General features: G+C 45.6%; 1 long non-coding RNA gene and 1 pseudogene across 1 annotated transcript; one reads left to right on the forward strand and one right to left on the reverse strand.

Annotated features, from left to right (window-relative positions):
• The first annotated feature begins 317 nt into the window (after nucleotides 1–317).
• On the forward strand, nucleotides 318–10,345 carry LOC144365525 (uncharacterized). Its single transcript, XR_013424052.1, has 2 exons — nucleotides 318–3,301; nucleotides 10,131–10,345. It is a non-coding gene; the product is annotated as an uncharacterized LOC144365525 (long non-coding RNA).
• Nucleotides 10,346–19,147: 8,802 nt separating this feature from the next.
• Nucleotides 19,148–20,114, reverse strand: LOC101973858 (actin-related protein 3B pseudogene; annotated as a pseudogene).
• Between the last annotated feature and the right edge of the window lie 4,756 nt (nucleotides 20,115–24,870).

Below are 24,870 nucleotides of genomic sequence, written 5' to 3' on the forward strand. Positions count from 1 at the left end.
GGGTGTGAGGAATCTGCAGAGATGGACTGGGGCAGACCTGGGAGTACCAATGTCTTTCTGCTGCCACCCTTTCGGGAAGGCCAAACAAACCAGGTATGGACCAGAGCACCTCTGGAGACAGGATGGAGGTGGGTGTAGCCCCTGCTTGTCAATCAAGATGCTGGCACTGGCCTGGAGCTGGGCAAAACTGGGCAAAGAGACACTAATTGGGATTACTTTTTTTTTTTTTTTTTGGTACCTGGCATTGAACCCAGAGGTACTTTAACACTTGGTCTATATCAAGGCAGAACATCATGCCAGCCCTTTTTATTGTTTTATTTTGAGACGGGGTCTTGCTAAGTTGCTCAGGGCTTTGCTAAATTGCTGAGGCTGGCTTTGAACTTGCGATCTTCCTGCCTCAGCCTCCTGAGTTGCTGGGATTACAGGCGTGCGCCATCACATTCATTCCTCGGGAGGGACACCGATGCCAAGGCTTGCTGGGTGAGCCCGTGGTGAGGAGCTGTCAGCTTTCTGTCACGGTGACAAATACTGGTGATAAACAACTTATAAGGAAGCAGGGTTTACTTTGGCTCATGGTTGCTGGGCCGTGTGGCTTTGGGCCTGTGGGTGGCAGAGTGCATCGTGGCAGGACCTGTGGTGAATGAGGAGTGTTCACCCCATGGTGCACAGGAAGCAAAGGGAGCGAGGTGGGTGGAGGCTGGGTCCCCATGTCCCCTTCAAAGGCACACCTCCAGTGACCTGACATTCCTCCAGTAGGCCCCACCTCCCAAGAGTGCCATGGGCTGGGGTCCAAGCCTCCGACGCCTTGGCCCTCGGGGAACATGTCAGACCTGACAACAGCTTGTGGTCTCTGAGCACGAAGGTGCTGTTCACATGGGCAGACACAGGCTTTGGAACCAGGCCGACCTGGAATTAGATCATGCACTCGAGTGCGTGACCTTTGGAAAATCATCTAAGATCTGAATCTCAGTTTTCTCATCAGCAGAACGGGGCCAACTCCAATCAGGTTTTGCAGACTCCAGGGATAGGGGGACCAAGAGATGCACTAGGCTCCCACCTGGGCACTGAGAGCTCCACCAACGGGCCCCCCACCACCTGGACACGTTGGGCAGGTTGTGCCTCAGGGCCTTGGCCCCGGTTGTCACCTCCTCGACATGGCCTTCAGGTTTCTCCAGCCTGCTTCACCAAGGCACACATAGACACCTGCTGGGAGAGAAGGGGAACTCTGGGAGGGCTGGGGTTTCGATTGGCTTGGTTCTAGAGTCTTCTCCCTGTCTGGAAAGGTACCCAGTGTGCAGCAGGATATGGGCGGATGTTGTTGGATGGCTGGATTAACAGCTGAACTGCAGCCATCCTGCGTGTTATCCCCATAGCCATAGGAAGGATGGCCAGACTCTTAGTGGAGGGCTCTGTGAGCCCTTCTGAGTAGGAAGGGAGAGGCTGGGCTTAGGACTCTATAGAGTTGTTCTTTCTCCCACTAGGCCCTTCCTCCCTACCATTTCATAATAGTGCCTTGAGCTCGTGCTTGAAATTCACCCAAGGGTACTGTATTAGTCAAATTTCCATTACTATAACAAAATACCTGAGATAAACTTAAAAGGAGAAAAGGTTTAGTTTACTTTATGTAGTTCTAGTCCCTAATTGGTTGGCCCTGTGGTTTTGGTCTATATCAAGGCAGAACATCATGGCTGGTAGCATATAGAGGAATAAGCTGCTCATATCATGGTGGCCAGGAAGTAAAAAGAGAGAAAGAGAAGTGGCTGGGGTCCCAATATCTTTTTCCAAGAAATGATCCCAATGATCTAACTGCAGGCGGTGGGTGGGAGGCTCTGTCCCTGCCCATGGAGACACCTAGGGGACCCTGATGTGCCTTCTGGAGGATCACAGCCCTTACTATGAGAAGTTTAGAGGACCCCAGAGCCAGGCCCAGATAGCAACTTCTCATGCAGGGGATGTCCCCTGGGGGCCTCTGACGGGTGCCTGGTGGTACCAGGTGGCTCTGTGGAGAGGGTTCCTCCCTGACCCTTCTCTGATCATGTGGGTAGATCTTCATAGATCCAGGGCTGTGCATATCAGCGAGAACTGGATTTCTTCCCACATTTGAGATTTGGGCACATGGCCCTCCAGGACTCCAGAGCTATTTTCCCCGGCCATTACAGGCACACACAGGTAGAAATGGCTCTTTCTGTCCTTTTCAGAAAGACCTGAAGTAACCTAAGATGATCTCAGGCTGACATGATTTGGCCTCATTTCGCTGAGGACTGTGTTGGCCTGATGCTGCTCCCAAGTCTCCTAGGTGGACATAACTGGGACCCGAGAAAGGAGACATGCAACTTTTGACTAGAAGAGGGAGGTGTGTGTGGGGGTGGCCCGGGTGGAGCAGCCCTGCCCCACACCCAGTATACATAAGCACATGCTTGAAATTCACCCAAGGGCACCGTATTAGTCAAATTTCCACTACTATAACAAAATACCTGAGATAAACCGCTTAGTTTACTTCACAGTTCTAGTCTCTAATTGGTTGGCCCTGTGGTTTTGGTCTGTATCAAGGCAGAACATCATGGCAGGTAGAACATCATGGTAGAGGAGTAAGCTGCTCATATCTTGGTGGCCAGAAAGTTAAAAGAGAGAAAGTGGCTGGGGTCCCAATATCTTTTTTCAGGGAATGGTCCCAATGATCTAACTTTCTCCCCCTAGGCCCTTCCTCCCTACCATTTCATAATAGTGCCATAGGATGGGGACCAAGCTGGGGAACATTCAAGATCCAGAAGCATTGGGCAAAGCGTGTCTCTCCATGATAATCACCGTGGCTGAGAGCACTAGTCTCCCTCGGAGACGGAGCTGCTGCGGGGCATGAGCGCCTCTCTCTTTGGCCATGGGGAGGGACACAGCTGTGAGCCTTGGTTTCTTCACCTGTAATATGGGCAGGGTAACACCACATCCTGAAGGGTCTCCTATGGGGTGAGAGTCCACTCTGCACACATCCCACCAAATGCTCTCTTCTTGTTCTCACCGTGGGGATTTACATTCATACTGAGGGATAATGATGGGTCCTGGACCAGTCTTTCCTGAGATCCCTTCAGATGGTGGAGACTCTGAGACACAGTCAAGAAAGGAGGGCTGCAGCCTGGGGCATATTCGGCTTTCCTCCTAGGTGAGCCAGCAGAGGAGCAGCAAGCGCCCACAGCCAGCATTGCTGCTATTGGGGAATGGACACTTCAGGACTTGACACGTGTCCCCTGCACCTGACTTTCAGGTCCTGAACTGAGTCGCCTTGGGGAAGGCCATCTGCAGAGTGCAGGTATGGGGGTTGTCTTGTTAGGGTTATCTGAGATTTCTGCACCTCCCTGCTGGGTGTCTGTCTCAAAACTGGGGCTTCCAGCCCCTCCTTTTGGGGATACAGACCTCTGGGTCAAACTCTCCCCAGACTCCTGGTTGAGGAGGCCAACTGCTCCAAACAGGGGTTTCTGGGGTCAGAAAGTTATAGTTGAGGTTCATCCTGCTCCTGGGCAGGAAGGGAGCACAAAGGAGGAGGGGAACTGAGTCCCCGTCCCCAGGTCTGGTGAGGCGGTAGGGCCACTCAGGGTGGACACGGCTGCCTGGAGGGTGGCCTGGACTCACTGGCCTCCACTGAGGAGGAAGAAGTTGACGAGTCGAGTTGGGGGGTGAAACTTTGTTGCTTCTGTACCATGGGCCAGTTCACATGGCCATGTCTTGTCCCCACAGGATGTGGAATTGGGTGGCCAACGACGTCCAGAGAACTGACCCGACTCAGTTCTAAAGCCTGGCATTCCTTCAGCATAAAGAAGTGGGGGAACCCTATTTCCTCCAGGGTCACTGCCGGGGGAAACTGTCTCATTCTGTCTCTTTGAATCATATGACAATCTTGGGTCCCCCTCGGTGTCACATCGAGAAAGTTAGGAAGCTGCCGGTCCGTGTAGATGAGAGTCAGATGGGGTCCGTCTGCAGGCGACCTCTAGAGTGGCGGCTGTGTTTTAGGGCGGTTGTACTGGGATCTCTACCTATGCTTGCCCCTGACTTAGGCTCCTACCAGAACCCTCCACCCCCTGCCTTGTCTAAAGAAATTAGTACCACATTCAGCCAGCCATCGGCTCTGGGGAGCCCTTTCTAATGGGAAAACATGCCCATTTGCCTAAATGAATCAAACCCATTTCTTTCCCATACATATTTCATGGGCTTCCTCTCTGTGTAATTTAATTATCACTGTTGTTAGTGTTAATGCCCCGATTGGTGCAGCTTGGTTCCCCCAACCCCCGGAGCCTGATGCTGTCGCCAGGCTCCAGGGAGGAGCTCAGAGAATGGAGCCGTCTCTATGGCAACGGGATGCTATAATATTTCCTGGTGATCTATTGCTGTAATCTTGAGGGCTCTGAGTATATTGCCAGCATTAATAAATAAGTCCAAATAACACCCTGGTGAGACGGATATTATTCTATCCATTTTACTGATGGATAAACAGCAACCCAGGAGGTTTAAATGCCCAGCTTGGGGGGAGGGTGATAAAGATGGCAATGTGGACCCATGGGCTGGCTTTTGGGAGATCCCCATGTCCCTGCTGGAGGGGGTCGGGAAAGGTGCCAGAGAAGCCTGTTGGGGGCCCATGATGTTGGAAAGAACTCTGGGTGAACTACCTGTGACTCTGTGACTGGGTCAGAGCCGGCCTCCCTCCAACAACAGGCTTCCTGCTTTCTACGCCTGTGAAGTTCACTCCGAGAGAGTCTGTCCTTCATTTTTTTTTTCTGCATGTTTGACAACCTTCAACCCAAGTCCAATCTTGGCAACTCCCTTGGAGAGGTACCAGGGTGAGTCTTGAGACTGGATTCTGAAAGTGGAGGACAGGACACGTCCCAAGCAGGTGACTTCTGTGACAGGCCTGGAGGAATGAGCTCCCTACCTGCTTCTCCACTCCATGCAAACAGGTCGCTACTTTATTTTTCCAAACAAGGGCTTACATCTCCTCCACCTTATTAGGAGGATTTCCAGCCCCACTTCCTCTGGGTGAGGTCTCCATGTCTTGGGTCTTAGCTCAAGGACACCCAGGCATCTCCATGGGCCTGGCCCTTCCCCATGGAGCCCAGGTCCTGCGCAGCTGGGTGGCTGTTCCCCAGTATCTCCTCCCGTCACTGTCTCTTCTCATACCTGCCGGCTTTCAGAGGCACCTCCTCTCGGCCAGTCAGCCCTCCCTACAGATCCTTGGCCCACTTCATTATCTCTCTGTTTCCCTGTCACCCACACCTGAGCTTATATCAGTGAGGTCACTTTTGGAGCATGAGGGCAGACTGCCAGAGGGACTAATTGTGTGACTAGAGGGTCAGTACTCTTAGCTTTGGCCCTGGTAGGAGGACAGGGGCTGGAGACCAAATTAATCACCAGTGGCCATTGATTCAGTCATTGCTCTAATGCAATGGAGTCTCCACAGAATCCCTAAATAGGGGATTTGAAGAGCCCCGGGGCTGGCAGACACATGGAGATGCTGGGAGGCTGGCTCCTTGAGAGAGTGAGTTCTTCCCTGGAGGCCCAGCGTTCAGCCCTCCCTGAGTCCTGGCAAGTGCCTTATTCTAATAAGGCTGTTTGCTGTGCCACTGGGCAAGAAAGGGTTAACCCAGCAGGCCTGGGTTGCTCCAACCCTGCCCTTTCCAGAGGGGTTTGTCCTCAGAACTGGCCCTTGGCCACGCTCTGGGAGATCACTTCTGAGGACTGAGAATATTCTCTGCCATAGCAGTGTTTTTGTGTGCCTGAGGACCTGGGGCCAGTTCAGTTTGGCCAGATCAGTGTGTGATTTATGGGGAACACCTGGTTTTGCTTTGGGGGGCTGGAGTCTGAGGCCAACCATACAGGAGCTGTGTGCTTATAACTGACTTCCAATAAAACCCCCAGACACCAAGGCTCAGGTGACAATCCCTGTTGGGGACATATCACACGGGTCCCACACATCACTGCAGGGAAAATGAAGCATGTCTCTGTGCCAGCCCATGGGGAAGGGTCACCTGAGAGCTTGTGCCTGCCCTCCTGGATGTCACCCACACATCCTTTACCTCCGCTGGGTGTGAACTGTCTCACGGTGATAAACCACAGCGGGGATCATAGCAGTGTTTTCTCAGTCCAGTGAGTTCTTCTAGCAAATCATCCAACCTGAGGTTGGTCTAGGGACCTGACACAGTGGCTTAGGCGTATCTCTCTCCCTGGCAAATTAAAGAGCCCGACTGAGGCAGCCTGGTCTGCAAAGAATGTTCTGGAAAGGATCCAGCAGAAATGAGAGTACACTCCACCTGTGTGGCCAAGGGGCCTTGATAAAGGGACTGGTGAGAACTGTGAGACAGGTGAAGGGAACTCTGGGTATGCGAGAGAACACCTGTAAGCACTGGAGGCCTGAGAGGCAAGACAGGGGTTGAACCGGAACCTAGGGAGGCTCTGGCTTTAGAAGGAACTGCTTTCAGGGGCCATGGCTACACTGTGAGCTTGCAGGGAGAGAGCCAGAGGAGAGCCAGCCTCAGGGGCTGTTCTCAAGGATCCTCCTAGAGCCTGAATTATGTCACCCCCCATTCATATTTGCAGTCCTAGCTCCCAATGAAGGTATTAGGAGGCAGGACTTTAGGAAAGTGATTATGATTAGATAAGGTCATGACTGTGGGGCCACCATGATGGCATTAGTGTCTTCAAAGGATGAGACCCCAAAGTGCTTGTGTGAGGACTCAGCAAGAAGCTATCTGCAAGCTGAGAGCCTTCCCTAGAACCTGGCCGTGCCAACACCATGATCTTGAACTTCTGGCCTCCAGAACTACAAGAAATAAATATCTATTGTTGAAGTCATCTCATCTATAACTAAAGCAGTTGCTGACGGAGGGCGAGGGTCAGGATGTATGGGGGTCTGCCCTCACCTGCTCATAACTGCCTAGGCCCAAGCCCTTACCATGGGATGGAGCCAGTGCTCTGTGAGGGGCTTAGATCTCTGGGTGGAGCTGCGGGAGGACTGAGGAGGGAGCTGTGTCCTGCTGGAAGAGGGGGAGGTAGGGAAGCAGGAGGCTCGGGTGGTCCCTGTATGCAATGTGCTCAGGGCTCCTGCTGTAATGGACATAGAGAAAGCAAGCAGGCAAGCCCAGGTGTAAAGAATGGATGGAAAGGAACATGTTCATTCATTGAATTAGTGAATGCCCTTCCTTGCTCCACAAAGGAGTTGTACACAGAGATAAAAAAAAAAAAAATCAACCTAGTTGAGAACAAAGAAAAGTCCCAATTATTTGAGGTTTCTTAGCATCCCGATCCAGGGGACACCCAATTCAAGCAGCCTTGAAAATGTGTTCCCAGGTTTCATAGGATGGTGGCTGTTTTTACAGTTTAAACGGCAGGGGATGCTGTTAATGACGTCTCTTGTGTGTCAGGAATGGTGATTGGTGCAGCAGAGGTCAAACTGTCTTGTAAGAACGGGACTGAACAGTGTCAGGAAGCATGGGGGATGGTTTTGCAAACCGACACACATGTTGGTGAATTTCCTTGGAGAAGTTGCAGTCGGGCCAGTTCAGGAGGTCAGCATACCTGGGGTGGGTATGCGCAGACAGCTCACTCACAAGTTCGGCTGTGGATAGGCCTGACCCTTGGCTTAACGAGGCCTCCTGACTGCATTTTTATGTTCTCTGCAACAATGCAACTCCACTTTGGTTTTCTTCTCTGACAGATTCACAGTAGTTTACAAGAAGAACTCATATAATATAGTAATCATGGAATCACTAGCGTGGGAAATGTAAATAAGGGTGACTGCAAGCTTGTCCAGCAGCCTCAGGCCTGTCCTGGCCCTGCCAACTCCACTTCACCTGGGAGGGCTCCCTCCTGGGACACCCGTGTTAGTGGTGCTCAGCTTCCATTCCTGCATTTGCCTCCCCAGGAACACTCACTGTTCTGCTTGAGCTTGCAGCAGGTGTTTCTCAGCTCACAGTCCTCCCTGTGTGACCTGTGCCGGGGAGAGCTCCTTCCACTGAAGACCAGGCTGGCCCTTGGCAGGCAGCACCCACCAACACTCCTGGCCCTGGACTGTTACTTGATGCCTTCCTCTGCAGGTCGCTGAAGGGAAAGGTCTGGGCAGGCCCTCCCCAGGGTGTCCCAGGTCCTGGCAAGCACCAGGCACATGGGAGGAGACGAGCCAATGTTTGTGCACAACATGCTTTGGTGATTTCTCTGAGGGAGCATGATCCTCTTGCTTTCCATATTCTGTGCACTTGGTTTGCTCTGTTCTGAGCTTCTTGTTTATATAATTCAACATTGGCTAATTCTAGCTATGTAGCTTTGTCAACTTTGGATTCTTTTTGAAACAAGGCTGAATGTATTTAAAAATGAAGAAAGGAAGGTAGTACAGTAAGTCCATAAAAAGTAGAGCATATACATCAGTAGATGATTTAGAACCTGTAACATTTTTTCTTTTTTTCTTCTTCTTCTCCCCCCCCCCCCCCAGGGCTAGGGATTGAACCCGGGGCTGTTTTACCACTGAGCTACATCCCCAGACATTTTTTTTTTCTTTTGTTTTGAGACAGGGTCTTGCAAAATTGTTCAGGCTGGCCTTGAACCTGTGATCCTCCTTCCTCAGCCTCTAGAGCTGTTGAGATTACAGGCATGAGCCACAGTGCCCAGCTAGAAACTGTATTATTTCTTAAGGCTGAGTTTGAACATGGTTCTGAGCTCCATGGTAGCCAGACTGTAAAGCTGGAGAGGTGCTGGGGGTGGGGGTGGCCGGGGATATGCAGAGGTCTCTGTGTTGGGGGTGCCTTCCCCAGGGCCTTGGCCAATCACAATTTTTACCATCGTGGAATCCCAGAAGAACATGTGCTCTTACCATGCATGTATCTCGTAGGCATGGTGGACAGTGTTCCAGTAGATTGTGGTCAGGGGGTGAGGAAGGGGTCAGGGGGTCAGGAAGGAGTCAGGAAGGCAGGAGAAAGGACAGCTGCCCTGGGCTTCTCAGCTACAGGTGCTGCTCCTCTGCAGACAAGACCTCAGACCTAGGTCAGAGATTCTAGCTCAGCCTCACTCAGACACAGCCACAGAGGCCAGAAAGGAGGGGGGCCAGCCACCTGGTGTTGGAGATGTGCTCTGCCGACACAGTAATCACAGTGCACACAGGTACTGGCTCGGCTGTGGTCAGTCAATGTAGACCAGCAACAACATCCTCTGGGTCTGAAACTTTCTACAAATAAACCAAGCCCCACACCTAATCCTATTCTCAGTCTTGACCTTGATTTCCACCCCGTTTCCACCTCAATACACACAGCAGATGCATTGTAAATGTATCTGATTTCTGATCCCAAGAACCCTGAGTTCTGGCTCTCGGGTGTGGCAGGCAGTTGTGCAGTGAGTGCAGGGGGCTGTGGTCTCTCTCCCCAATCCCAGAGGGTTCCCTGTATCAGATGCAGGCCTTCTGCAACCCTCTGCTTTCTTATAAGATACATGGGAATCCCACCTTGTTTTGGCAGGGGTGCCGTCCACAGTCTGCTCCCCGTCCCTGCTCTGCAGCCCTGTAACTGTCCTTGCTCCTGTTGGCTCTCAGCATCTTAACTCTCAGGCTCAGGGCTGTAACACCCTCCCTAGTGCAGAGCTGGGAGCTTGTCACTCTCTTGCAAACCCACCAGGCAGGGCCTTTGTGTTACCTTCTCTTCCAGGGACTCTACCTGCCTCGCTAGCCCCGCCCTGGTCCCCAGTGTCAGGGTTTTGTTCCTGACCCCCTGAGGGACAGCAGCTGTGTCTCCACCTCCCCTCACACAGCACTGCACCTCCCTGCACTGGGCTGTGTCCTACCTTGCCTTTCCTTCCTCAGGACCAGCCCCAGGACAGGGACTCTTGTCTGTGCCACTCATCTGAGCCCCCAGTCTCAAAGGAGTGCCTCCTTCGCATCAGACACTTGTGAATATAAATAGGAGCGTTTGTACCTGCCTTCTTGGGAGGTTGAGTGGCATTGATTCTCTGGCCATATTCCCACCTTGTACCTTTAACATTCGGTAGGCCTGTGGCTACCTGGTCCCCAGCTGGACTCCACCTGCTGCATAGCCCACCCACCCAGCCTTAATTCTATAGTAGTCTTCAGTGCTCAGGATGAAAAATGAAGCTCCCATGGTTTTCTTCCCCAGGATGATCATCACTTGCTTTTCTACATTGTGAAAGCTTGGAGCTTCTCTATCCACTGGGCTGTGCATCTGAAGAACTCTGCAGCTACACACGGTGCTGGGCAGCCCAGGCTGATCTAGAGCAGGAGTGAAACTTCCAGGAGCCTCACTGGATGGCAGCTAAACAGTCATGGTGAACTACATCGTATGACCTTATAATTAAAAATGACTCAAGCAAAGATGCTCATCATGTCCTTAATTATTTTACTAACTTTTACCATGCTGTACGCTCCCTCTCGACACTACTTATATCCATAATCACTGTCTGTAGTTAACCGTGTCATCATGTACACATGCCCATAATGTTGACACAGACACCCTGTACCTGTGCAGAAAACCCTGGTACCAGGTGCTAGAGGGGTCTTCCTAGAGCTGGTCACAAAGTTTAGGAATGGCCCTAGCCCAGAGTGGCTGGGCTGTTGGCTATGACAGGGCCATGGGCAAGGGAGGTGCAGGAATAGATGAAAGCCAGCGTCTGAGGTTACCTGTGGCCTATCCCTGTCCTTGCTTTTAGGTGACCATCAAGCTGGTCATTGGTGCTCCACGTGGGACCTGAGAGAGGATTGTAAAGACAACCATGGGAAAGTAAGGGATCCAAAAAGAATCCTTCAGTTGGTTTAGGGTGCAAATTTCAGACTTCCAGTTATTTAATAAAGAATAAGCAATGTGAAATTCAGGAATTGTCCTCAGGAACAAGGAAGTCATAGTGTAGATGGGCTGGCACTAAGCAATCAGATGTCACTTCATTAAACCACTCAACCGTATCATGAGGTATATTAATGTACATATGAGCACAAACTAGAAAATGCTTTTGAAGATAAGGCAAGATATCTAGAATGTAAAATGATCATTTAAAATAAATAGCTCCAACATCTCATGATAGGTAAAGTGCCCTTTCAAATCAGCTAAGAAAGGTGCCTCTGTTTGTTGGCAACTGTGTATTGCATACACTGCCAGGCCTACTGTCCCTGGCTTTGGCCACTTGGTCACTTCCTGGCTGGCTGGTCCTGGCTGATGGCTCTTGGACTAGCCATGGATGTCCCCACCACCCTAGGGTATATAGCCACTGGGCTGACTTCTCGCCTCACAAAGTCTCAGCCTCCCTGGAGTTGAGGGTGGGCCTCAGAAGTTTCTTCTGGGTCAGCAGCTTGATATGGGGACCTGACCCAGGAATCTTCGGGTCCCTTGTTTCAGGTAGCTGCTTGGAGAGGTTGCAGAATACAGGCAAGGCAGTGTCCGTGGAGCAGGCATTGGCCAGGAAGAAGAGCAAGCAGACAGCATCCTTGTCTCTTTCCTCCTCAGCCTCACTGCTTTCTGGCTGGACCTCCCTTGGTCCTGCAGGGTCAAGTTTTGCTTTTCCTCCTTCCCTGACTCACTTTTATCTCCCCTCACTCTTGCCACTCAGAAACATTGGCATGTGTGCTTGACCTCAGGCTCTGGTTTCTAGTGAATTTATGTTAAAAAAATATGTGTGTGTGTGTGTATGTGTGTGTGTGTGCTCGCGTGTGTCAACCACAGGGGTACTTGCCTGTGATCCCACCAACTCAGGAGGCTGAGGCAGGAAGATTGCAAGTTCAAGGCCAGCCTCAGGAACTTAGGTGAGGCCTTAAGCCACTTATTGAGACCCTGTCTTCAAAATTAAAACCACAAAAAGGTCTGGGGATATGGCTCCAGGGGTAAAGCACCTTGGGTTAAATCTCCAGTATTAATCAATCAATCAATAAGTGCATGCATTAAGGACTTAGCAACCCACCAAACAGAAAGTAAGTCATTCCCTCCCTCATGGAGCTCGGATTGAGAGGTGGTGGCAGGCTGGGGAAAACAGTAAGGGATGAACTAATAAGTAAGTAAGACAATGTAGAAAGTTGTGGAAGAACTTCAAAATAAGACTAGGGATGGGAGCACCAGGGGAATGGGGAGAGGGGAAGTTTTATACAGGGTGGTCCATAGGTCTCAACACAAAGCTGGCTTTGTAAACTCAGAGCTGAAAAAAGTGGTAGAGCAAACCACATGGGTAAATGCATACTAGTCTTCCAGGTGGAGGGAAGAGTAGGTGCAAAGACCCTGAGGCGGGTCCATATATGGCATTTTTGAAGCTAGATCATACTGGGTCAAGGAGGAAGCAGGGAGATCTCAAGCCATGCTGCATTGATGCAGTCAGAAGTGATGGTGACTGGGACCAGTATTCAGCATGGAGCTGGCCAGACTCTGGAAAGATTTTTGAAGCAGAGCCAGTAGATGTTTGGTTTACACATGAGTTATGAAAGGAAGAGAAAAGGCAAGTCAAGGTCTTTGACCTGAGAAAACAGAAGGGTAGAATTGCCATTAACCGAGATTCGGGAGGAAAATACTTTGAGGGGGTAGATCAGAAATTCAGATTGTGCATATTGAATTTGAGATGCAAGAGGACAGGGTAGGTGGGCAGTTTGGTATAGAAGATGGATTTGGGGAAGGAGCAGGTATTTAGGTTGGAGGTTATGTGTAGTCCTGCCTGTATTATTTTATATCTTACTGCTTCTAATTGGTATTATGCTACGTTTGTGGAAAGTGTCTGCATCGCTGTATGTACCGCCATTTATTTTGCTCTTTGGTGGTTCACTTCTGGTCCATTCTACTTTTGATGGTTCTTAGTCAGCTTCCAGTTACTGCACTAAATACCAGAAATGATCGAATCAAAAACAGCAGAATTTTATTTTAGTTCATGTTTTCAGAGGTTCTATTCCATGACCAATTGTCCCCACTGCTTTGGGCCCACGGTGGCTCTATTCCTGTGCAAGTCTTGAAGCAGTTTGTGTAGACGGTTGTCTAAAGCAGTGGAATCTGGAAAGTCACCTCACATCCTCGCCATGCCCTGGGAACATGGACCAAGCGGAGGGTGTCAGCAGTGGGTCCACCCTCCGGCTCCACAGGCACCCAGGGGCCCCGGCCACTGCCCTGGATGTGCTCCCTCTTCTTCAATCTGCAGCTTTTGCCAGTTCTCTTTGCCCTAAATGACAGCATTCCAGAGTCACATCAGGCCTCAGGTTAACATCAGCTGACTCTGCTGCACCCAAGAGCATAAGGAAAACTTGAAAGAAACATGGTGAGTGTGAAACGCTACAGCATAGCTCCCTAAGGCCTCGGCACACCCATAAGGACAAGGGAACGCTGAGTGGTGTGGTCATAGTTTACAAGGTGCATTCTGTGCCCTTAAGGCTGAGAAGCCATGTCCTTTCCAGTGCCAATGGGACACTGTATTTCATTTGTTAGATTAAAAAGCAATAATAATAATAATAATAATAATAATAATAATAATAATAATAATAATTAATAAAATAAAAGAAAGAAAATTCACCTTATAGAAATTGTATAGGTCATTGCTTTGACCCCATTGCAGTGAAAATGGAGATTAAGAACAAAAATAAAACCCCAAACCTTCGTGCGTGTGAAATCTGAACATCAACATAAAAAAAAATAGTGCAACCATTTCCTAAATAACTTTGAAACAGAAAGAAACCGCAATTGCTGAATAACGGCAATGTGAAAACCCTACATATGGAGGCCTAGGAGAGCTGCCAAAGTGATAATGAAGCAAATTCATGACCCTAAATTGTTTTCAGTGTTCGGCAGAAAAGAGGAGAAATAAAGTAAGCTTTCAATTCAAGTTAAAAAAGAGAAGACTCAGGTAAACTCCAGGAAAGTAGGACACAGAAATAAGTAATAGAAGAGGAATTAATGAGTTAAAAATCCCAAACCATAAATAAATACCAGAAATGATATTTTTTTTGAAACCTCCAACAGAAGAGATAAATCACTAGCTGGCCCTGCTGGCCCCAGTGTGTTTTGCTAGGGTACACATGATGGATGGTATCACAGGCGGGACGGCTCCCTGTGGGAGGACCCAGGGTTAATGTGTAAGTCCCCATTTGCTCCTGGGAGCTCCATTCCTCAAATGCTCAAGAAACTCTCCTGTAATGCAAGTGAGTGGCATGAGTGGAGTGTGATTGATTCAGGTATAAACTTGGATTCATTCTACGTAATAAAAAAAAAATCTGCAGAACTTTGTAAGTTTGATTATAATTAAAAATGAAAACTTTTGCTGTAAGTCAAACCCAATGCCTTCAAATCATTGTGACTTTATACTGGAGAGGAAGAAAAAACCCAAAGCAATGTGGCTAGTAACAGGGTGGGCAGTGTCTCAGATGTGGAGGAGATGGAAGAAGAGGGGTTAAGAAATTGCTGAATGGACTCAGATGATCTTTACAGATGAATATAGATAATCAGAACTCATTCTAAAAGAGAGACAAACCTGAATATAATCATAACCGTGGGAATAAAACTGAGCTATCCAAAAAGTAGATTAATAACCGTGTCACAGAAGAGGGAAGAGTAGGGAGCTTCAGGAATTGATTCCTCTACCAAACAACTCCGAAGTAGGCAAACTAGAAGAATCAACTATTTTAGATCTCTGAAATCTAGCAAAATCCTTGAAGCACTCATAAAAGAGTTAAGAAAGTAGATAGTAGATAGTAAATTTTGTGTTTCATGTAGCAGTTACCAACCTGCAGCACTAATCTGAGTCAGGCAGCTGTGGGGAAGATGGTCTGCATTCCTGATGTGGCTTATTGGTATCACTGTGGACAATAAACCTTGTCTTCTGAAATGGGGTCGTCTCTTTTATTCTGTCTGTTGGTTCACTGAGGGACTAGTATCCAGGCTTGCCAATGTTTCAACTCCCTCTGGATGAAGCAGCTTCTGTCTGGAGACTTTAAAGAGATGGGATGCCTCTTTTCCTTTTTTTCTCTTATTGGATGCAGGCATTCAACAAATTCTCTGTCAAGTCACTGTCTGACCACAGATGTATTAGAACAGAGACTTCAGTGACCACATACAATTAAGCATGCAAATTTTGCAAAAATAATTTGAAGAATTTACTAAACAAATGGGCAAGTATAGTCTTCAAAAACCCAAAACAGAAAGCCCTAAAGAAATGGTAGAATATGATTTTCCAGAGTTACTACATTACAATATTTAAAATATCCAATTCAAAGTCCTTGTGTGTGTGTGTATGTGTGTGGTGTTGGGTATTGAACAGAGGGCTTTGTGTGTGTGAGGCAAGCACTCTACCAACTGAGATATTTCCCCAGCCCTAGAGTATCTAATTCTCAACAAGAAAAATGAAATCCACAGAAACCATCTTTAAGAAAGTCCAGACATTGAACTTATTAGACAAAGAATTTAAATTAACTATAATGTGCATAGCAAGATGAGGGAAACCTTGAACAAAGACTAAAGGTAATTTTAGTGCTATATGAACAAGTAGGGAATATCAGTAAAGAGACAGAATTATAAAAAAGAACCAAAAAGAAAGTCTGGAGCTGAAAAGCACAATAGGTGAAGTAAAAAACTCACCACAGAGTGTCTACAACAGATTTGAGTACACAGAGAACATAGGACAGTTGAAATTTCCCAGTCTGAGAATGAAGAAAAATCAATAGAACAAAATGAAGAAAACTATGGGACTATAAGTGGATCTATATAAATATTATGGGAGTCCTAGAAGGAGAAGATAAAGGAAAAGTGTCAGAAAAATACACAAGAAAGTAATAGTTGAAAACTCTTCAAGTGTGATGAAAGGAATGAATCTACACATCCATGAAGGTTACAGAAAAACTCCAAGGTAGCCATGTGAGACATCTAATAATCAAATGGTAAACAGCCAAAGACAAAGAAAACATCTTGAAAGCAGCAAGAGAGAAACAACTTGTTATGTACAATGAATATTTAGTAAGATTAACAGGACTTCTCAGCAGAAACCATGGTGGCCAGACATGGGATGATATATTTTAAAAATGTTGAGAAGGAAACCAAAAACCAAAATCCAAAATCCCAAACAAGGCAAAATAAAACAAAAAAATCCAAACAAAACATCATACAAGAATTCGAATCTGGCAAAACTGTGCTTCAAAAATGAAGGTGAAATTAAAACATTGCTAGATAAACAAAAGGCAAGTGAAATTGTCACTAATAATCATTTCCTGAAAGAAATGCTGAAAGGAATACTTCAAGTTGAAACAAAAGGACATTAGAAGGTATTCTCAATGCTGTAAGAAAGTTTGTTAGTAAAAGTAACTATAGAGGTAAATATAGAAGCTAGCATTACTGTGCATTTGGTTTATTTCTGTTTCCTATATGATTCAAAAGACAAATATTAAAATAATAATTGTGAATCCATCCTAATGAGCATACAACATGTAAAGATGCAACTTATGATAATAATAACACACAGAGGAGATGGAGTGGCATAGAAATAGAGTTAAGGAGGCTATTGAAGTGAAGTTGGTGTCAGTTCAAGCCAGATTGTTACAGATCTGGATTAGAATTGCAACCCAAAGGCAACCACTTAGATAATAAATTAAAAATATGCAAAGAGAAAAAAATGAAGACTTTCCTTCATTTCATCTTCATTTAAGATGGCACATGAGAAAAAAATCAAACACAAAATAAGGTAGTAGTGGAAGAATTGAGGGAAAAATGACACAAGACATTCCAAAAAAAAAAAAATAGCAGAGGAATTCCCTCCTTATTAGTAATCACTTTAAATGGAGAAGAATTAAATTCTTTAATTAAAAGTCAGAGATTTGTGAAATAGAATTACAAACACAACATGCCCAAATTTACAGGATGCAGTGAAAGCAGTGCTCATAGGGAAACCTAAAGCATATATTAAATGCACACTTTAATGCCTACATTAGAAAAAGAAAAAATATCTCATATCACCAATTACCTTTGCATTTTAAGGAAGTACAAAAGTAAAAGCAATCTAAATCTGAAGCCAGCTAAAGGAAAGAAATAATATAAATTAGATCAGAGATAAACAAAGTAGAAAATAGAAAAACTAAGGAAAAACCAATAAAACCGAAAGATCAACTAAACTGACTAAACTTTAGCTGCACTAAGAAAAAAGAGAGAGGACATAATTAAAATAAGAAATCAAAGTGGGGACATTACTACCAACCTTACAGAGATTAAAAGAGCTGTAAAAATATATCATACACATTGTATTGTACACCAACAAATTTGATAATCTAGACAAAACGGCCACATTCTTAGAAATACACAAATTGCCAAAACTGACTCAAGATGAAATAGAAAATCTCAGCAGACCTATAATGAGTAAAGAGATTGAATCAATAATCAAAATCGTCTCAGAATAGAAAATACCAGGACCAAATGGTTTTTCCTGGCGAAATATACCAAACATCATGTTCATCAATTCTACTCAAATTCTCCCCCAAAACAGAAGTCAGAACACTTCTGTACTTGTCAACTTGAGCTACTACAACGAGATACCCGAGACTGGTAGCCTCATAGTAGATATTTATTTCTCACAGGTCTGGAAGCTAGAAGCTTAATGTCCATGTGTCAGAAGGGTTGGTTTCTGGGGAGACCTTTCTTCCTGATTTTTAGGTAGTTTCCTTCTATGTCCTCTTATAGCCTTTCCTCTGAGTATGCCTGGAGGGGAGGTAGATAGCTATCTCTGCTATCTCTTCCTTTTCTCATGGGGGCACAATTATTTTAGAGTCCTTTAACCTTGATTAATTCCTTAAAGCTCCTGTCTCCAAACCTCCAAATGTAGTCACCCTGAGGATTAGGATATATATTCAGTTAGTCCACAGCAACTTCTACGTGGCTCTGGATTCTCAAACAGGAGAAACATCCCATAAGAAAACTGTAGACCAATATACCAAACACACTGTATAATATAATTGCAAAAATCCTCAAGATAAGATGAAACACTAGCAAAATAAATCCAACAGTGGGGTTAAAAGCCTCCACATGAGTCTCAATAGATGTGGACAGGGAATTTGACATAATTTAACACCTTTTATGATAAAAACATTAAGAAAATTAGGAATTGAAGGGACTTCCTTAATATGATAAAGAACATTTATGAGAAATCCATAACTAACATCCCAATGTCAAAAGACTGAAAGCTGAGATCAAAAGTAAGGTAACAATGTCCACTCTCACCACCTCTATTCAATTTTGTATTGGAAGTACTAGCCAGAGAAATTAGACAAGATAAAGAAATAGAAGGCATTTAAATTGTAAAGAATGCAGTGAAACTATCTTTATTTGAACCCAGCATGATTTTATACATAGTAAATCCCCATGGATCCATAAAATAACTACTAGAACTAATAAATTCAGAAAAGTTGTAGGATACAGGGCTACAACACAGAAATCAGTTGTGATTTTATAAACTGACAGTGAACAATTAAAAAGTAAATTAATAAAACAATTCCATTTATAATCACATCCAAAAGAATACATTACCTGGGAATAACTTTTAATTTATAAATATTCTAACAGCTTTTATTACAATGGTGTAAGGTAGTATTTCATCCAACATTCACCAACATTAAACCAACATCTTCTGTAAAACAGTTCCACAAAGCTCAAAAAACAAAAAAACCCCAAACCCAAATCACCTAACAGACACAAGATCCATAATAATTCTCCAACAATACTGTTCAGTGTTCAGACTTCATGTCATGCCAATAAAGTATAATCATTTTCTAGCAAACATGTGGCAAAAAGTTTGCTCTATTTTATTTTATTTGCCTATAAACATATCAGAACATGCCTCACAATTAAAAAACTTTTTATTACAGGTCTTCATGACATCGATATCTATTTGTGCTGAGTCTTAGCCAATTGTACAAAATACCATAAAATACAAAATGATAGGAAATATAAACATTGATTTGTATTTTCAAGTCTATAACATTTTATTTATACAAATAAGCTGGGAGCATCCGTGCTCACACCCTACGATCTTTCCTAAGGGGAACTATTTTGTGCCATTTTTTCCTCTATTAATTTTAAAAGTTGCATTTGAATTTCGTAAGAATTGTATTCATCAACTAGATGCTCAGAAGAAGAAGGAGAGAAAGCAGGGGCAGAGGAGGACAGGGAGGGCAGAAAACCATCAGCACCTAGATAAATGGCTTTTGCTGAAGTCTTTGCTGACTCAGCACCATATAGGGATTCTTGACTATATCAGGGCAAATATAATAGTAGTTCTCTTTAATGGCTTTTGTGGTCTCCCATGACTGCTCAGGAAGTATTATTCCCACCTCTTGCTTCCTCCGCAGCTATTGAATGAAATACTTAAAATCTCTACCTGCCCTACCTGTTTGATGCAGCTTACAATGACATATCCTCTGTCACTGGGATAACATGGGTAAATCCATCTCTGCTGTCGATGGCTATCCCTGTTAGTTTACCAATCTGTGAAGATGTCCAAGAGGCTACTAAAGCCAGCACTACCTGACCTGCAATGTAGAGTCCTGGTACCTTCAATAATTCAAAAATAATTTCTGTAAGATGCTCTCTATTTTCTGGTATATTCACTGGAGATTCTGTCATTAAAAAATAATGGTCTTGGGCTGGGGATGTGGCTCAAGCGGTAGCGTGCTTGCCTGGCATGCGTGCAGCCTGGGTTCGATCCTCAGCACCACATACAAACAAAGATGTTGTGTCCGCCAAAAACTGAAAAATAAATGTTAAAAAATTCTCTCTCTCTCTCTCTCTTTTTAAAAAAATAATGGTCCTCATATTCAGTTATAAGATACTTAAAAACCACTTGTTTCATGAACTTTTCCATAACATCCCAATCTTCAATGATTCCATGTCATGTTGGTCACTTTGTAATATAGGTAGGCTCTTTGATGGCCTCATCCCTTTTGAACAACTGAAAGTCATCAACACCACTCAACACTCTCCTTTGGGCTTGGTCAACTACCTTTGCTGACTCTCTGATGGTGCCAAAGTCCACCATGCAGGGAGGCAGGAAGCACGCCATGCTGGTGGCACTTGGGCAGCTATCTGCTGAGAATGCCTCTCTGTAGACCACTCACCCCCTACTTGAGTCTGAGAACTACTGTAGCTTGCTCTCTGCATTGTGTCTCCCCACCTGGAAAAGAATTGAACAGAGGAGATGAAAGACTTTTATAGTGAATATTATAAGACATTGTTAAAAGAAATTTTAAAAGACCTAATCAAATGGAAACATTCAAGTGTTCACCGCCTGGAAGACGTGATATGAAAATGTCAATACCCTACAAAGCAATCTATAGATTCAGTGCAATCTTTATCAAAATTCTAATGACTTTTTTTTTCATAAATGGGAATGCCATTCCTTGAATTGATGTAGAATTATAAGAGATCCCAAGCAGCCAAAACAATATTGTAAATGAAAAGCAAAAATTAAAAAAAAACAATTGAGAGAACTCACTTCCTGATTTCAAAACATACTTCAAAGCTATAGTCATCAAAATAATTCTTGCTTTATCTGGACATTCACGTAATGTGAAAGGACCTAGTGTCTAATCCATCTTTCACCATCTCAGAAAGGATCCTCACCCACACCATCTGCTGATTTGTTGGATGGTGACTTTGGTCCCTGGGTTGAGAGAATGGCCACAAGATCCCCCTTTGCTGAGCTCTTTTTGCTTACCCTTCCATGCTCAGCAGTTGCTTCTTTAAGACCCTCTGGAGTGAGGTGCATTCTTACCCCAAACAGTGTAAGAATGTTTACCCTCTGCATCCTTCTTCTAATATTGATTCCAGGTCAACAGTGGGGCATTTCTCTAGGATAATATAATTCAAAGGCTCCAAAAAAAATGACCCATATTTCACAGCTCAAGAAGCAGAAGTGAGGGTCCGATTCCACCCCTTCATCAAGGAAAGGACATATGGATAGATTGATGTATCATCAGCCTGAAAACCAGGGGTTCCAAAAGGTTACAGGAGTGCCAGATATGCCGCTATTTCTCCCTAATCTACATGGCAAAAAATTACTTCAAAGGGCAGAAACATAACTTATTTGAGACTAAAATATACACAAATAAAACACCATGAATATATCTCTATCCATCTGTATACATAGGAAAACACCAAAAGACCAAAAGTGAGGTAGATCACAGAAACTTTTTCCCTTTGTGTTTTTCTGAATTTTCTGTTTTGTCAGAATTGAGATCTATTGTAGTAAAAGGAAAGCTATGTTATAAAGATGTTAAGGAGTGACTTTTCTCTGGACAGCACTCCTTGTTGGCAGGATGTATGCCATAGGTCTGCTGATGAATTTTAAATTGAATCCATAAAGCATTGAAAAGGATAGGCTTTTTGTGAAAAAGGGGTCATTAGAATTTTGGTAGGGATGGCATTGAATTTACAGGTTGCTTTGTCCTGTATTGCCAATCTTAATATTATGTGTTCCAATCCATGAACATAGGATATCTTTCCACTTAATTAGATCTAAAATTTCTTTCAAAAATATCTTATAATTTTTTTCTTTGATACAAGTCATTGAACCCAGGGGTGCTTAACTACTGAGCCACATCAACATTATTTTAATTGTTTATTTTGCTTAAGGCCTTAGTAAGTTGTTAAGGCTGGCCTTGAACTTGCAATCCTCCTGCTTCAGCCTTTGAAGCTGCTGGGATTATAGGTGTGTACCTCTGCACCTAGCTCTGCCGCAGTCTGGCTGGGCACAAAATCACGAGCCACTCACAGCCTTGTAGATTCAAACAGCAATTCTTTATTCCCGAACTCACACCAGCACTCTACACACAGGTTCTGGGGAAATCCAAGTTCTGCCGCAAAATTCTCGTACTCCACCAGGCTTTGAATCCCAAATACTTTCTGAATCCCAGGAGAACTCAACGAGAACTCAAGGATTGGGCGTGCCTGAGGCAGCAGGATACACCCTATTCCCAGGAAGGTACACCTTAAACCTGGAACCACCCTAAACCCAAGGAGCGGGATACTCCCTAAACCCTGATCCGCCCTAAACCCGGATCCGCCCTGGTCCTTGAGCAAGGTCACCTCTCATGCAATGTCCTACTTGGCAATGGCCCTCAGCAGGCTCTAATTTTCAATAAAAAAGTATTTCATCTCCTTTGTTAAATTTATTCCTAGATATTGCATTCTTGGATGCTATTGTAAATGGGATTGTTTTCTTAATTTCTTTTGTATTGTTTAATGTTGGTCTATAAAAATCAGAACATGGGTCCAAAACAAGGAGAGGTCTCACCAAAGGAGACCAGAACACTAGAGAACCCTTCTAGCACTTTCCCTACTGCCCCCCAAAGTGTCCAAGGTGCATGAGGGGGTGGGGGTGGGTAAGTCACACAGAAGAGGGAGCAGCCTTCACAGCCCTGGGAAGCTGAGCTCTGCTTTTCTGGACAGAGTCAGGTCTTTGGCAGGGTCCATGACATAGCAGTGGGTGGGAGTGGGTTCCCTCTCTCTGGTTCTCCTTTCCCATCATTATGATGAGGCCATCATCATTCTGGGTTTTACCACCTGCAAACTCTCTATCACAGACTTGCCTTCCCATGGAGCTACTCAGATCTTGCTTTCACCTTCTTAGTCCTCTTGAAAGGGTAAAGTTTCTAAGCTGGAAGGCTTGAATTAAAATGTAAAAGATTAAGTATTATTGAGTTCCTGTTACACCCAGATTCCTGGGATAGTTAAGACAACACCCTACTAGCCATTTAGCCTAGGGCCCTGTGCAGTTTGTCACAGGGCCCGAACCAATCAGTTTGAATGTGTACCCCGCTTAGGAATGACCAATCACCCCTGCCCGAGCTGTTCCCACCAATGAATTTGCCAATCATGTCTCAGAGTTGTTGTTCAATTTCCCCGCGCCTCATGATGATTTGTTCTGATGTATGCAAAGCCCACCGCCCTCTCCAAAAAGTGTACTTAAGCTCTGCTTGACCTTTGCTCTGGGCTCTGGGCTGCTCTCCCTTCTTGAGTGGGCACAGAGTCCCAGCGCGCTGGAATGGATCCCCAATAAATCCCCTTTTGCCAATTGCATGGAGTAAGTCTCTTGTGTGGTCTCTCCCTCCGATGTTCTGCCGGACCCCCTTTACACTCTGTTTACTCCATTCTTCAAGCAGCCCACCCATGCCCACTAATTTTGTTCTTCCTAGGATGCCTCTCCACCAGTCGCTGCTCTTGCTCCCTGCCTGTGGGTCCCATGAGGTGAGGACCTCACTGTCCTTCTGTCTGCTGAATCTTAGGGCTGCTACTAGGAGCTCGACAAGGCTGGAGGAGCACAGGTGATATCATGATCTTGATAAGAGATGTCCCCAAAGTTCAAGTACGAGACAATGCAAGGAGGCTCAGAGAGGAAGTGATGAAAAGATGACAAGAGTTGTGATCCAATCAATGGATGAATTCACTGATGTGGATTAGCTGGATAGTAACTGAAGGCAGGTAGGTTGTGGCTGGAGAAGAGAGGCCACGGAGGGCGTGCCATTGGGGCTTCTATCTTGTCCTCGGTGAGTGGAGCTCTCCCTGCTTCCTTGTTTCCATGTCCTGAGCTGTTTTCTTTTGACATGCCCTTCAGCCTTGATGTTCTGACGGACCTCAGGCCCAGAACAATGGAATCAGGACTAAGTGCCAATAAATCTTTTCCTCCTCTAAAACTGTTCTTGTCAGGTCTTTTGGTCACAGGGATGAGAAAGATGACTGAATCAGGTGCAAAGTGGACATCACACTTGATAGTCCTTGGGGGAGGACCCCGTTGGCCTCATCTGTGACATGGTGCTAAGAAGGCTTACGTCACCCTCCATCTATAGGACCCCATGCACAAAACTTATCAGCTTCCTGGGCCTCCGTGGACTGGCTTCTCTCTCCTAGGACCACTCCAGCACCCTGCTAAGCTCCTCACCTTCACACAAGATTTCCTGTCTGGAGTGTTCTCCAGCCATGCTCACCTGTCCTCTAGTGCAGGCTTTAGATCAGGACAAAATGTCTCCTGTCTAGGGACATTTTGCCATCTACCTGGCCAGGTGGCCCCACTCAGGCCTACCCAGCCCTGAGGACTCACCTTCCTGGAGATATCCCAAGATGAACTGTTGGCCCCAAATGGCCAGAAGACCCCTGAGAGCAAACGGCACCTTCCTCGAGGGAGGCCTGCCTTGGAGCGGGGTGGACTGAGGAGAAACCCCTTTCCCCATACCCTCCTTTCCCTTTCTGGCTTCCATTTTGTCTGTTGGCCTCCCTTATTTGCACAGGGCCAATCTAGCTCATGAAAAACAAGCTGTCATCGTAGGGTTTTTTTTTTTATACTCCATTCTCCCTACAGCTGCTGTGTTTCCAGATGTTCATTACTGCTGTATTAGCAGAGGTTGTTAATGACACTCAGGCTGACAGAATACAAATTGATTCTCAAAAATCATGCTGATTGCGGAGGCATGTTTCTTGTACCAGCTAAGCAAAAATGGAAGACAAAACAACACCCCCTTCTCCCACCACACACACCAACCACGGCATGTGTCACATATGGTCTTTGATCCGGGGGGCTTGGGCCATATGTGAGCCAAATACCAAAGGTGTTACACTAACTGGAGAAGGTGTGTAGGGATGAGCTTCTGGGGGGAAGCCTTAACTGTGTGGGACCCCAAGAGAGACCATAACTGGAAGCCACGTGGCCCTGAGATGTTTTTTTGGGTTGCTGACACCTGATGTTGGCAGAGGGGCTTTGTAGAATATGGAAAGACCCCAGAGTCAAACTGTCCTGCTGTACATCCCAGTGTTACCTCTTACTTGTGGTGTGTGATTTGGGGGAAGTCATAAACATCCCGAACACCTTCCTTTGCAAAAGGCAGACAAAGGTATGTGCCGTTCTCCTCTCCTACCCGCTACC

This window comes from Ictidomys tridecemlineatus, chromosome 7, assembly GCF_052094955.1.
Source record: "Ictidomys tridecemlineatus isolate mIctTri1 chromosome 7, mIctTri1.hap1, whole genome shotgun sequence".
NCBI lineage: Eukaryota > Metazoa > Chordata > Mammalia > Rodentia > Sciuridae > Ictidomys > Ictidomys tridecemlineatus.